The sequence below is a fragment of the Propithecus coquereli genome, unplaced genomic scaffold, assembly GCF_000956105.1.
Source record: "Propithecus coquereli isolate 6110/MARCELLA unplaced genomic scaffold, Pcoq_1.0 Scaffold9, whole genome shotgun sequence".
NCBI lineage: Eukaryota > Metazoa > Chordata > Mammalia > Primates > Indriidae > Propithecus > Propithecus coquereli.
Genome location: NW_012155284.1, coordinates 5,812,075 through 5,827,253, shown reverse-complemented (window position 1 = coordinate 5,827,253; position 15,179 = coordinate 5,812,075).

The window sequence follows — 15,179 nt, the reverse complement described above, 5'->3', positions numbered from 1 at the left end:
ATTTTTAAAAATGGCCTTACCTCTACAGTACTTACACATCAATTCTTTAAAATAGGCTGGTCTATTTGCAAGGTTAATAAAATGGTAGATCATCCTTGCCGTCTGCTCAGCCAATCCCTATGCCCATTACGACCAGGCATATTAGCAGGGGTCTTTATGATTCTTCCCTCTCTCAGTTTTTCCAATGAAAAACAACCAGTGCTGATATCGAGTGTCCCTTAGGGGACACTGAAATGCCAACCCCAGGATAAAGGTAGGAAAAGGTGCAGCTGGTACAACTTTCTGTGAAGATATAGGTTTAAAAACCAATAAAACAAGTCCAAAGCCTAGCTCTAAGATCAACAAAAAATAAGAAACTGTTTGGCTTTATTCTGTTTTAAAATTATTTACTTATTATTTGGAGATTTTTTAAAAGGTCTTTTTCTTTCTTTTTTTCTCTTTATCTATCTATCTATCTATCTATCTATTTATTTATTTTTTTTTTTTTTTGAGACAGAGTCTCACTCTCTTGCCCGGGCTAGAGTGCCATGGCGTCAGCCTAGCTCACAGCAACCTCAAACTCCTGGGCTCAAGCGATCCTCCTGCCTCAGCCTCCCAGGCAGCTGGGACTACAGGCACGCGCCACCATGCCCGGCTAATTTTTTCTATTTTCAGTTGTTTGGCCAATTTCTTTCTATTTTTAGTAGAGACGGGGTCTCACTTTTGCTCAGGCTGGTCTCGAACTCCTTAGCTCAAACGATCCTCCCGCCTCGGCATCCCAGAGTACTAGGATTACAGGTGTCAGCCACTGCACCCGGCCTCTATTTATTTATTTATAGAGATAGGGTCTCACTCTGTCTCCTGGGCTAGAGTGCAGTAGCATCATCATAGCTCACTGCAACCTCAAACTCCTCCTCAAGTGATCCTCGTGCCTCAGCCTCCCGAGTAGCTGAGACTATAGGTGCATGCCACCACACCTGACTAATTTTTTTTTTTTTTTTGAGACAGAGTCTCACTCTCTTACCTGGGCTAGAGTGTCGTGGCTTCAGCCTAGCTCACAGCAATCTCAAACTCCTGGGCTCAAGCGATCCTCCTGCCTCAACCTCCCGAGTAGCTGGTACTACAGGCATGTGCCACCATGCCTGGCTAATTTTTTCTATATATATTTTTTTAGTTGTCCAGATCATTTCTTTCTATTTTTTAGTAGAGACGGGGTCTTGCTCTTGCTCAGGCTGGTCTCGAACTCCTGACCTTGAGTGATCCTCCTGCCTCGGCGTCCCAGAGTGCTAGGATTACAGGCGTGAGCCACCATGCTCGGCCTGGGAACTGTTTCTTGAAAGGAAGGGTCCATCAGTGTGGCAAACTTCATTGTTGTCTTTTTTAAAAAAATGTATATATATATCCATATATATATATATATCTTTAAAGGCTAGTCAAGTGAAGCAGTGGGAATAGAGAAGGAACAAAGAAATTTGTAACTAGATGTGACTGTTGTCTTATTTTAAGAAGTTGCCACAGCCACCTTAACCTTCAGCAACTCCACCCTTACCAGTCAGCAACCATCAGCATTGAGGCAAGACTCTCCAACAACCAAAAGATTACAACTTGCTGAAGGCTCAGTTGATCATTAGCATTTTTAGCAATAAAATATTTTTAAAATTAAGTACGTTTTTTAGACATAATGCTATTGTACACTTAGATTATAGCATAGTGGAAACATAACTTTTGTAAGTGCTGGGAAACCAAACACTTTATATGACTGGCTTTATTGCAATATTCACCTTATCATGGTGATCTGGAACCAAACCTGCAATATCTCAAAGGTATGCTTGTATGTTCCTTGCACTGTTCTACAAACTTCCCATGAGTTAAAACATTTAAACTTATTTTCACTTTACTGATAAGGAAACTGAAGCGTACAGGAGCAAATCAGTTGGAAGCAGAGGAGCCAGGATTCAGACTTCCACAATCTGACATCAAAGCTTGCCCACTACACTGCCTGAGACCATAGCTAGAGTAAAGCATGGAGCTCTGCCCTCGTGGAGGGTTTCCACCAGAATGGCAGTGACATTGAAAGGATTCTGGTCCTTACTCCTTTGTCAAAGCACACAATTCAAAGTGATTTTAGGGCATTTGTATGAGGATTTTATAACAAATCATTCCAACTCCAGCTCTCAGAATGGCCCCATGGGATGGCTCATTGCATGTGTCAATATGGCCAGGCCATGGTCCCCAGATATTTCACCAAACACTCATCTGGATGCTGCTGTGAAGGCATTTTTTAGGTGAGATTGACATTTAACACATTAAGTGCTGTGTGAGTTGTATTTAACTCACACTAGTTTTGAGTCCGGGGCCTTGTGAAGCATATGTAACTCATATGTCTCTTCACCTTGGGAGCCACGAGAACTATTTTTCAAGTTGCACATAATTCACACATAGAAAACAATAAAAAATAACAAATTTTTCATTACATTAGAAAGGATCGTTTTATTTTTTAATTTTTTATCTTATCTTCATAACAAAACAACATGGTCTCAAGGAAAAATGTTTTTTTCTAGTGTGGCAGTCAATGTGTTAAATCAGTAGACTTTTAGTAAAGTCTGTAACGTGTATGGGCCTCATCCAATCAGTTGAAGGCCTTAAGAGGAAAAAGACAGATGTCCCCCAAGGAATGAGAACATCCTATTGGTTCTGTTTCTCTGGAAAACCCCGACAAACACACCAAATACTGCTATTTTTGTTATTGTTGTTCTGGAAAACTCTCCCTTGTACTCAGCCAACTATAGGAATTTTCTCGACACAGTCCCATGTGACCCCTGCTCACAATCAAGCTGACTTTCACATACAGGAGCACAAAGGGGCAAAGAGATGGATCATTAGCGCCTCCAACAGTCTCATTAGCACCTCCCCTACATCACTTCGGTCCCCTTAACTGAGAACCTGCTGCTGAAGATGGCAAGAGCCAAAATAAAACCCAGTTCTCAGCCAAATAAAACCCCCGAAAAGAGAGTCCAAAGTAAAAATGATTGTGAGATGTTGTTGTTCCACTTTTAGGAGAAACTGCAGAAAGAACAGCCAGCGGTTATACAGAAATTTAAGACTGTGCCTACCTAGTTTCCAAGCAATGTTCTATTTATAAATCACGCTAAGTAAATGATATCACTTAACATTCATGATTAACAAAGGTTTTCTGGCTATTGTCAAATCTCAAGTGAAAGGCTTTTAGCTGCCTTCATTTCTTCTCAATGAACCCAATTTGGAAGTCTCTTTAGAAGCAACACCTTTAATTGGAAAGCACTCCCACATGCAGGAATGAACAATGTGTCCCCTCAGGTCATTGATCAGATGTGCTTAGAACAGACAGGAAACTGTGGTGGTGCTCTATTCAGGATTGCAGAAACATCTGTAATGCCACTAGGTAACAAGACAAGAGCAGAACATTATTGGGGGAAAAATATCTTAATTCTTTAAAAAATGTAATACATGTAAGAAATGAACAAAAGTGTCGTTAAAACATAAAGCTTAATAAATGGCTTCAACAATATTGGATATAGCTAATGAAAAAATCAGTTCTGAAAGAAAATTTAGAAGATACGGAGGATAGAATGAGATGCACCAACATATATCTGAGCAGGCCACTGGTCTATGGTATCAGGCATTTTGTTTCTCCTCATTATAAAAGATGAATATTCTCAGACACTTTGCGGATTTTTAAAAGAGTTCCCTTGAAAATTACTATTTGAAAAAGTGACACCCATTAAGATGCTGTGAAGCACTGATCACTTTTATTAAGGGAATGAATGTAGGTGAACAAAATTAATAATCCCAGCCATGATCCATCTGCGACTTTTCCTTGTCGTCATTTTGTTTTGTTTTTTATTCTTAAATAATCTTATAAAGTACCTCAATTCCTAACTTCACTTATGTATGTAGATTTATATTTAATTGATACTCAAATTTTTGCACAAGCACATTCTTTTAATCCCAGAATTTACTGCATCTCTATATAATAATATCATTTAACATTTATTCAGTGTTTATTATATACTAAGTGCTGTAAAACGGTTTACATATACTATCTCATTTAATCTTACAACAATCCAAAATAGTAGTAGTGTTATTTTCCTTATTTTACAAATGAAGGAACAGAGGAAGAAAGAAGTTAAGACACTTGTCCAAGATCAGACAGCTACCTATCCATAAAGGAAAACAATTCACATTTGTTTGTCAAGGTTAATTCATTGCAAGAATGATTCATCTCATTCCTAAATATAAATCACTCTTTTATATTGCCTGTTTTACAATCCCTCCTCTCCTCTTCCATTACAATCCATCCTAATCTATCCTCCCTTCCCCCAAATAAACAATGTCAACAGTCTGGAAAAAATATCTAGATAATTCAATGGGTTTGTTTTATTATTTTCTTTCTAATGGAGGTATTTCCTTCATTTTCATTTCATTATAGTTGTAGAGACCTGGCTTGTGGTATTTCATAGGTGTGCTAGGAATGAAGGAAGATTCTTTGGCCTTGGTGTTCTAGGCTATCAAAACATTTTCATAATGATCCTTAGGTTAAGGTGTAGACAAGAAATTCATTGCTGTGATGGATAAGAGGCATCGGCATCCTCCTGAGTCCTGACAGCAACAGACAAAACTTACTTTTGTTTGGCAGAGTTTCTAGATGGAATTTCTAGAACAGCCTCCTCTGTTTGGTGCTGCTGGAACATGGCTCCTGATTCACAGACGGGAGTGCCAAACCTTCCCCTTACTGGATAAACAGTGTCTCTTTACTGCTGAAATTCCAACAGTTCACCAAGGCTGATGAAAAAAAGCGGTACTTCAGAAGAGAAACCCCATGCTGGTGGTGTTATCATTTAAAGGTAAGTCTATATTTGGCAGTGCTTCTTAAACCTTAGTGTGACTGCAAATCACCTGGGGACCCTGCTAAAGGTCAGATTCTGATTCCAGGGTGGGGTCGGAGATTCTGCACTTCTAACAAGCTCCCGGGTGATGCTGACACTCCCGGTCCATGAACCACAAGAATATACAGACCTGTATGAAAGAAAAAAATTGCCTCTCACTGTGGTTAGCTGCTGGTTGGTTTATTTGTTTTTGCTTTTCTTGAAGGCTTGTGTTAAATAATAAAATCTACCTCACTTTCTTTCTACCTTGTCACTTGCATTTGGCGTTTGGAGTGACACAACAGAAGGAGCAAGCTGTAACTTGCAAGCCGGAGACACATTAATAAAAGAAAGCTCCGGAGGGAGAATGCAAGGCCAGCCTGTTGCCATGACGCCATGTTAATGACACTGAGCTGGAAGAGTGATTCTCCCTGGAGTAGTTATCCAGTGACACCATCTTAATTACCCAATGAAAAAACTGCCTGTTTCCAGCAAACAATTATTTCCTGATCGATACCCCTGTCTTGTTAAGTATGCGTTCTGGCCATTTGTAACCAAACGTTTTTCCTGAGGAGAATCACCTTCTCGGCTATCTCTACTCCTCAGCCACCCCAACCCACACCACACACAAAAAGCTTCTACATTCAGCTATTCTGTATGGTTTGAATCACCTCATTGTTTGTTATGCATCAGAGACTTTTATCTATAGATGAAGAACTAAGACTGGCACACAACTTCCCTTCTGGCAACTTTTTAAGCTGTGGATGAGGCCTCAACTTTGGGGAAGGGAAGAAGGTTGTCACAAACCCTCTCTGAGGCAACTTCTTGACTGCAGCTTCCTGTCACTCTCCTCTCCTCCAAGGACCTTTGCTTGTGGTTGTAGCCTAGAGCCCTCATGGACAAGTATTCCGTCTGACACCTGGCCTAGAGCCCTCATAAACAACTATCCTGTCTGACACCTGGCCTAGAGGCCTCCTGGACAACTGTCCATTCTGACACCCAGTGAGATATGGTTTGGGGGGGCAGTGCAGCTCTCACTTCCCCTCTTGGTTCTCTCTTTCACTTCCCTCTATAAGACCACCACATTGAGTCAAAAATATTATTGATGAGTATAGTGGGTTGAATAGTGACCTCCCAAAATTCATGTCCACCCAGAACCTCAGAAGGTGACCTTATTTGGAAATAGAGTCTTTGCAGATGTGATTGGTTATGATGAGGTCATACCAGGTTAGGGTGAGCCCTAAATCCAATCACTGGTGTTCTTATAAGAGGAAAGGACACATGGAGACAGGAGACACACAGAGGAGAAAGCCATGCAATGACAGAGACAGAGATTGGTGTTGTGCAGCCACAAGCCAAGGGATGCCAAGGATTGCCAGCAACCGGAAGCCAGGAAAAGACAAGGAAGGATTCTCCCCCAGAGCCTTCAAAGGGAGCGTGGCCCTGCCAACACCTTGATTTTGGACTTTTATCCTCCAGAACTGTGAAAATCAATTTCTGTTGTTTGAAGCCACCTGACCTGGTTTGTGGCACTTTGTTATGACAGCCTTAGCAAACTAATACAATGAGTAAGGAAAATAGAAGGAATTAAAAGATGTGCAGCAAAGAGTGCAATGCGCACCACCCGAAGGATGGACATATTTGAAACTCGGACTTGGGGGCGGGGGCAAGGGCAACATACGTAACCTAAATATCTATACCCCCATAATATGCTGAAAAAAAAAAAAGATGTACAGGAAAGAATTTAAAACTGTGTGAAAAATATGACCTCCACCCCCCAACAGTCTAAGAAAGAAAAAATCTCTCAGAATTAATAGTGCTAATCCGTTTCCTCCTCACCTTGGTCCAAGCTCAAATCAGAGCTTTCTGTGGGGGCATCTTCTTCAAACCTCCACAGTTCAAATCTCCATCAAGCAGAGTGCTTTATTTATTTAAAACTCTTGGTAAATCTCATTCACTACTTTTAGGGATTTGTCTCACTCGAGGGCTGATTTCCCTTCCCCTACAATTTGAGATAATAGTCTCCAGCTGTGTTTTTCTCTAATTCTGAAATATCCGGCCCATAATCACACTACAGGGTAAGGGCCTCCAGCAGGACAGACCAAGATGAGCAATGGCATCTTAGATTTATTCAAGGTCCCCTACCTGTGGAAGTTATGTTTCATTTGGAAACAGTCTTATAGACACACCCAGAAATAATTAATCTGGGCACCCCATAGCCCAGTTAACATATAAAATTAATCAACACAATAGATAATAAAAATAGGTAAGCAAGATAAGAAAAGTTTATAGCAGCATCAATACAAAAATAACTACTAACATTTTTACTAATATTATATTCTCTCAAGATTTTCCTATATTTACAAATATTATTAATATGCTTTTAAAAATTGAATTATACTATATTTTTTGTTGTATCATCTGTTTTTCTCCCTAAACTGTATTTTGTGACTATCTTTCCCTTGTCAATACATGTGCTTGCATATTTATTTAGTCAATCCTGTCTGTGGTGCATTTTTACTGTGTCAATTTACCTGGAACTGTATCTCCCAGAATTCCCGTCCTTGTATGGCTCTCGGTTAGAGTTGGCCACAGGAGAAATTTATGTGAGTGGAAATTTATGGACGGTGGGAAAGAAGCTGCAGCCCTTTTGTTAGATTGCGCAGCGTGGACGTGGGGCCAGGTGCTGTTGCCGCACAGGCGTGCTGTCACTGATGTGCTAGTAAACTTTGTTGATATGTGCTGCTCTGCAGTGAAGGACACGAGCTTATCCTGCAGGTTATCTGCATCACTAAGGTGTGAGCTTTGTTCTAGAAAATGTAGAACTAGTTGCATCCTGAGTTCCAGGTTATCTTCACATAGACTGCTTAACTAACTCCCACCGCTCACGACCATTCTGCTTCTATTGAACAGTAACCGATTTAGAATCTGGTGCCACAGGTTGGGCATTCTAGTTACCTATTGCTCTGCAACAAAACATCCCAACACTTACTGACTCTATTTAAAGGCATTTCCCCCTAGTTTTATATGTTATCACTTTGGGTTTTGAGTAACTAATTAATGCCTACAATGAAACCCCCAAATGAATATTGGCAATATGGACGTGCAAAGACTTTTTAAAAATCAAATTTAAAATAAAATCTTAATGGGTATTCATCAGAGAACTAACATGAAATTGCTCTTCCTTTTAGAATTTTATATCCAAGTGAGCTTGGAAAGAAAACACATTCCATTTTATGGAACTGTCACTTTATTTTTTGCATCAGAAAATAAACCTTCATTTCTTTTTGATGACACCCAGAATAATCTCTGATCATGTAATTTATTTCTCAGTTCTCCAGCGGATATTTGTAGCAGAGTGAACCTCAGGAATGGATGTTTAAGATAATGTTATGACGTTAGAAGCAAAGCAGATAAGAGAAATTTGGAAGGAATTCATGACAATGTGATAGTCTTTTATAGTTGATTCTTTCCTCACCTATTTTTATATGGGAATGACATTAGATGTATTCAGCTATTTGTTCAATAGACTTGTTTAAACCCAAGAGTGAGTGAGCAAGTTTCTTAATCATCTTCACAGCCCTCAGAACTCTGTGTGTGACGCCGCCTTGTATTCAATATGAGTTCAAATAATTGGTTAATTGAATTACTCAACTGTGAGACCCTGTGTTTGCATTCTCTAGATAAAGGCCTCCTCAACCCTCAAGTAATAATCATAAACACTAAACTGAACCCAGGTTCTTAAAATTATCCTCAACTTGATTAAAAGGGGATGTTATAAAAATGTAAATTTAATTTCTACAACGTCTGCCCTCAGAGTGAGCACCACACATGGTACCCCAGGAGCTGTTTTCCCTGGAGCCATCCCACTCTCTCCACTCTTGGTCAAAGCAGGACAATAAAATTCAGTAAGGTCAGGAGGCCATGCACCACAGATCTAGACACATTTTATTCTAGAAACAAGTGACAAATGTAAGCAAAGTTTTATCTGAAGAGATCTGGAGAGAAAAAAACAATAGCTTCCATAGATTGAGCACTTGTTAGGAATGAGATGCTGTACAGAGTTTTTTGCAAATACAAACCCCACTATTCCTGCTTCCCATTTATAGGTGGGGACGGAGGAGGAAACTGAGACATGGAACTGTTGAGTAGCTCTCCCACAGTCACACAGCTGGCGCGTGGCAGGGCTGGGATTTCAGCTCAGGCCGTCTGGCTCCAGAGTTAGTACTCTGTGCTATGCTGCCTTTCCAAAGTGATTGTTAAATTTGCTTTTTCTTGTATAATTAATTAAGACCTTTTGCATCTTTTTCCACTCCCACTTAGAACTAATTTGTCCTGCATCTCATTCCCAGATCACTGGAGAAATTTATTCATAAAATCTATCATTAAAAATTCTACTTTAGCCAGGTGCAGTGGCTCACACCTGTAATCCCAGCACTCTGGGAGGCCGAGACGGGAGGATGGCTTGAGGGCAGGAATTCGAGACCAGTCTGAGCAAGAGTGAGACCCCGTCTCTACTAAAAATAGAAAGAAATTACCTGGACAACTAAAAATATATAGAAAAAATTAGCCGGGCATGGTGGCACATGCCTGTAGTCCCAGCTACTCGGGAGGCTGAGGCAGGAGGATCGCTTGAGCCCAGGAGTTTGAGGTTGCTGTGAGCTAGGCTGATGCCACGGTACTCTAGCCTGGGCAACACAGCAAGACTCTGTCTCCAAAAAAAAAAAAAAAAAAGGAAAAGAAAAGAAAACAAAACAAAACAAAAGAAAAAAATCCACTTTAAAATGAGCATGGGCAGCAAAGATTTGATGGGATTCCAGTGCCTATTGGCTTTCCCAAATAATGCATTTTGTTTAGTTGAGACTCTGAAAAGCCAAAGGGTGATGCTAATATCACCATGGTATTAGTGGACCAAGATGTGTTTGAACAAGTGGGGTGGTCTGTGGGTGCCCAGGCAGATGGTTTTCCCTTTCTGGACCTCAGTGTCCCTGTCTTTATAACAGGAATTTTGAATTAATAATGGCCAAGGCTTTTTCCGTGCCTGTACCATCAATCTCAGCTTACCACTATTTCCCAGGGATGAGAGGGGGCACCTGACTTCCTGGGGCTCGGTGATATTCATCAGCCACTCTGGCAGCAAGCATGAAGGACAAAAATGCCACTAAGGCAGAACAAATATACATAGTAGCAAAGCAAGACTCACATGAAAAATAATGCAAAGAAATGTCATGAAAGCCAAACAAACGATGAATGGTGTAGGCATTTGTTGGTTCTCCTCAGTACAATAAATGAGACAGGTATGAGTGTGGAGGGCAAAACCTATTGCAGCCCTTTGTCAGTGCCCTTGAGGAGTGCTGGCTTCTACTTTTGACCAGGGTGTCATCATTTTTTATACAATAATACCTATACTATGTGCCAGGCACTGTTCTACGCACTGGGGATCATGTAAGAAACAAAACTGGCAAAGATCCTTGTTCTCATGGAGTTTGTATTCATTTGAGATGGAGTCACCCTTTGTCCTTTTTTTCTTTTTTAGATGACTTTTTATATTTTTAGTCCTCTTAGTGGGTAAAATGTAGCAAGTTTTATAGACTTAGACAGCAATAAAGGTATTACACCAAAACAGCCCCAATTCCCCGATCAAAGAATGGCACTGGAGAAACCCACCATGGGATGAGAGTTCGAGGTGAGACCCTGAGGCATCTCACACGTGAATGTCTGCAATAGTTCAGCTCCATGTTTAACTTGGGAGTTTTTTTCTTCCTAGGATGAAGTGGCCTACAAATGTGGCTTTTAAAAAATGGTCTAAGACATTTGTAAGTCCAGACTAAAAAGTGAAACTCCACCTCACTCAGCAGGTGGAAGCTGAGGTTGCTCTCGGTGTTTCTCCTTCAGAAGTGACAGCGCAACAGTCATCTCCCCCGCACCCCCTGCAGGGCTCCCTGGAGCTGACACATCCCCACCCTGTCCTGTCTTCCGCATTGGGACTTCCTCTTCTGCTGTTGACAGGAGCTGCCTGTAACAGACTGTGCAGGGGATAAACAGGCCTCCAGACTTCTCCGCTGAAGCATGGGTCTGCGGGGCAATTAAAAGGAAACACTCTACGGCGGTTGCTGTTCAGAAACACTGGCCGATTTTAGCAATCGTGGCCCCTACTCCTGCCACAGGGATGCTCTTAACTGCTCATATTTATTGAGACGACAATGTTGTCTTTGGAACCTGTGATCTCTCTGGTCACATACTCTAGACCAGCAAGCTGAACTTGGAAGCACAGTTGAACTTGGAAGAAAACTGCTGGAGACTTTGGTTATTTCATAGTATATATGTAATGAATAGGAGATATAAAGTTATTCTTTAGGTTAAATTATTATTTCTTATTCCAACTTGTCACCAACTTGATAAGTTAAATTATTTTTGTCCTCCATTTTCCTTAATTTTAATATGTTGTCTTTTGGCCATCTGGACTGGGTCACCTTTACAGAACAAACAAGATTCTTTCAAACTACCTGATAAATAGCAGCCTCTCAGGGACGTGTTTGGCATCTCTGACCCACAAACCCATGGCATGATGGTCTGCATCTCAGAACTCTTAATTCAATGGTAATCAGAATAAGAAATTACAGGTCACTGGGATGTTTGTTGACACCCAGTCCCATAATAAATTCACAGATGATCCACCCACGACCCAATACTCACTATTGTCACACAGAAGGAGGAGGGGAGTGGATCCTAAGGAATGAGACCTGAGATGATGAATTTACATAGGGGTAAAGGTGGAATTTGGGAACATGGTGCTGCATATTGCCCTGGGTAACAGCAGGCTGATATGTAAAGCCAGCTGGATGGGGCCTCTGTCACCCCCGCTAGAGTGCAGTAGTGTCATCATAGCTCACTGCAACCTCAAGCTCCTGGGCTCAAGAGATCCTCCTGCCTCAGCCTCCTGAGTAGCAGGGACTACAGGCATGCGCCACCACACCCAGCTAATTTTTCTATTTTTGGTAGAGACGGGGTCTCACTCTTGCTCTAGCTAGTCTCAAACTCCTGGCCTCAAGTGATCCTCCTGCCTTGACCTCCTAAAGTGCTAGAATTGCAGGCATGAGCCACTGTGCCCGGCCTTGGATTGGTTAGTAACCCAGACTCCCAGTCCACTCTACAGATTCTGATTCAGCAAGTCTGAGGTGGGACCTGGGAAGATGCATTTTTCACAAGCTTCCTCCCTCCTTCTAAGTGATTATTATCATCTGGGAAATGGATGAGATGTTGATTTAAAACTAGTGGTTCTCAAACTGCAGCCTTCATCAGAATCACTTGGAGAGCTTGTTCCAAACACAGCCCTAGAGTTTCCAATTCAAAAGGCCTCAGTGGTCTGGGTATTTGCACTTCTAACAAGTTCCCAGGTGAGGTTGATGCTGCTGGTCCAGGAACACACTTTAAGAAGCACCAATTTACACAACCCCATTTCCCTGGGTGAATCCTTTGCATTGGAATCACTTTTACCACTCCCTTCATCCTGAGGAACTGTTCGTAGAATGGGGGGTTCAGGAGTTGTGCTATATTCCAAAGATATACTTAGGAGCAATTTATGGACGTCACAGCCACCTCCCCACAGCTTCCTCTCCTGAAGACTCTGAACCAGGAAAAGCATGGCGGTAGCTTCCTGGAGCCAGGCAGGTACACAGCCATTGTGATCTGAGGATTTTTCTGCCTGTGTATTTCCTCTAGTCCACTGACCTCATAGAAGTCACTCTTGTCTGCCTTTTACCAATATCGTCATATATGTGTTGCTCATAGTTGTTGGTGTTCTCAATAGCATCTCATTTGCAAAACAAAAGATGTTTTAATAAAAGAGTTAGCTTTTTATTTAAGAGAGTCCTGACTTACTAAAACCACTGTGGCCTAATCCCCCTTGAAATCACAACAATGAATACATTTATAAATTCTAAATATTTAAAAACTTCCGTTATATTCAAGGGCTCTTGCCAATTTAAGGAAAAATGCTATTTCGTTGTTGTTTTCATTTGTAATCTCTAACTATGAAGGAAGCTGGAGGTTTTTCATGTATTAATTGACAGTAATTCTGTAATTGGTTATGTTCTTTGTCCATTTTTCTCTCTTTTTTTTTTATTTTGAGACAGAATCTCACTCTGCTGCATGGGCTAGAGTGCCGTGGCATCAGCCTAGCTCACAGCAACCTCAAACTCCTGGGCTCAAGCAATCTTCCTGCCTTAGCCTCTGAATAGCTGGGACTACAGGCATGCACCACAATGCCCAGCTAATTTTTTCTATATATATTTTTAGTTGTCCAGTTAATTTCTTTCTATTTTTTTTGGTAGAGATGGGGTCTCGCTCTTGCTCAGGCTGGTCTTGACTCCTGAGCTCAAACGATCCGCCTGCTTTGGCCTCCCAGAGTGCTAGGATTACAGGTGTGACCTACTGCACCCAGCTTCTTTGTCCATTTTTCTATTAGGGTGTTGGTATTTTTCTCATTGATAAGATCTCTTTGGTAAAAAAATTAGCCCTTTTATGTCATAATATGTAACAAATATTTTTTTCTCAATTTGTAATTTGTCTTTTGACTTTATTATTTATTTTTATTTCAGAATATTATGGAAGTACAAACATTTTGGTTACATGAATTACTTTTGCACAGTTTGAGTCAAAGTTACAAGTGTGTCTATCACCCAGATAGTGTGCATTGTACCCATTAGGTATGAATTTACTCATTCCCTCCTCCCCGCTCAACTTGCTTGATTTTTGTTGAATTTTACTACCAAATGAACAGATGAATGTTGATCATTTAGTTCCAATTTAATAGTGAGTACATGTGGTGTTTGTTTTTCCATTCTTACGATACTTCACTTAGGATGGTCTCCTGTTCCATCCAGGTTGTTACAAAAGATATTAGATCACCATTTATTTATGGCTGAGTAAATACTCCATGGTATACACATACCACATTTTATTAATTCACTCATGTATTTATGGGCACTTTGGTTGTTTCCACATCTTTGTGATTGTGAATTGTGCTGCTATAAACATTTGAGTGCAAGTGTCTTTTTTTATAAAATGTCTTTTTTTCCTTTGGGTAAATACCCAGGGGTAGGATTGCTGGATCAAATGGTAGGTCTACTTTTAGTTCTTTGTGGTATCCTCATACTGCTTTCCATAAAGGTTGTACTAGTTTGCAGTCTACCAATAGTGTGTAAGTGTTCCTTTCTCTGTGCATCCACTCCAGCATCTGTTGTTTTGGGACTTTTTGATAAAAGCCATTGTCACTGGAGTTAGGTAATATCTCACGGTGGTTTTGATTTGCATTTCCTTGATGATTAGCGATGTTGAGCATTTTTTCATATGTTTATTGGTCATTAATCTATCTTCTTTTGAAAAGCTTCTGTTCATGTCTTTTGTCCAGGATTTTTTTTTATTTTTTTGAGACAGAGTCTCAGTCTGTTGCCCGGACTAGAGTGCCGTGGCGTCAGCCTAGCTCACAGCAACCTCAAACTGCTGGGCTCAAGTGATCCTCCTGCCTCAGCCTCCCGAGTAGCTGGGACTACAGGCATGAGCCACCATGCCCGGCTAATTTTTTCTATATATTTTTAGCTGTCCAGTTAATTTCTTTCTATTTTTGGTAGAGACGGGGTCTCACTCTTGCTCAGGCTGGTCTCGAACTCCTGAGCTCAAACAATCCACCCGCCTCGGCCTCCCAGAGTGCTAGGATTACAGGCGTGAGCCACCGCGCCTGGCCAAACACAGACTTTTGTCCAGTTTTTAATGGGGTTCTTTGATGTATTCTTGCTGATTTTCTTGAGTTCTTTATAGACTCTCATTATTAGCCCTTTATCAGATGTACAGTATATGAATATTTTCTCCCATTCTGTAGGTTGTCTGTTTGCTCTGTTGATTGTTTTCTTGGCTGTGCAGAAGGTTTTTAATTTAATCAGGTCCCATTTATTTATTTTTGTTGCTGCTGTGATTATTACCTTTGGGGGTCTTCTTCATAAATTTTTTGCCTAGGCTGATATCTATAAGAATTTTTCCAACCTCTTCTTCCAGAATTCTTATAGTTTCATGCCTTAGGTTTAAGTCTGTTATCCATCGTGAATTAATTTTTGTGAGTGGTGAGAAGTATAGATCCTGTTTCAGTCTTTTACATGTGGCTATCCAATTTTCCCATCACCATTTATTGAATATTGTATATTTTTGTCTGCTTTGTCAAAGATCAGATGGCAATATGAGGATAGTTTTATATCTGGGTTCTCTCTTCTGATCCAGTGGTCTATGTCTCTGTTCTTGTGC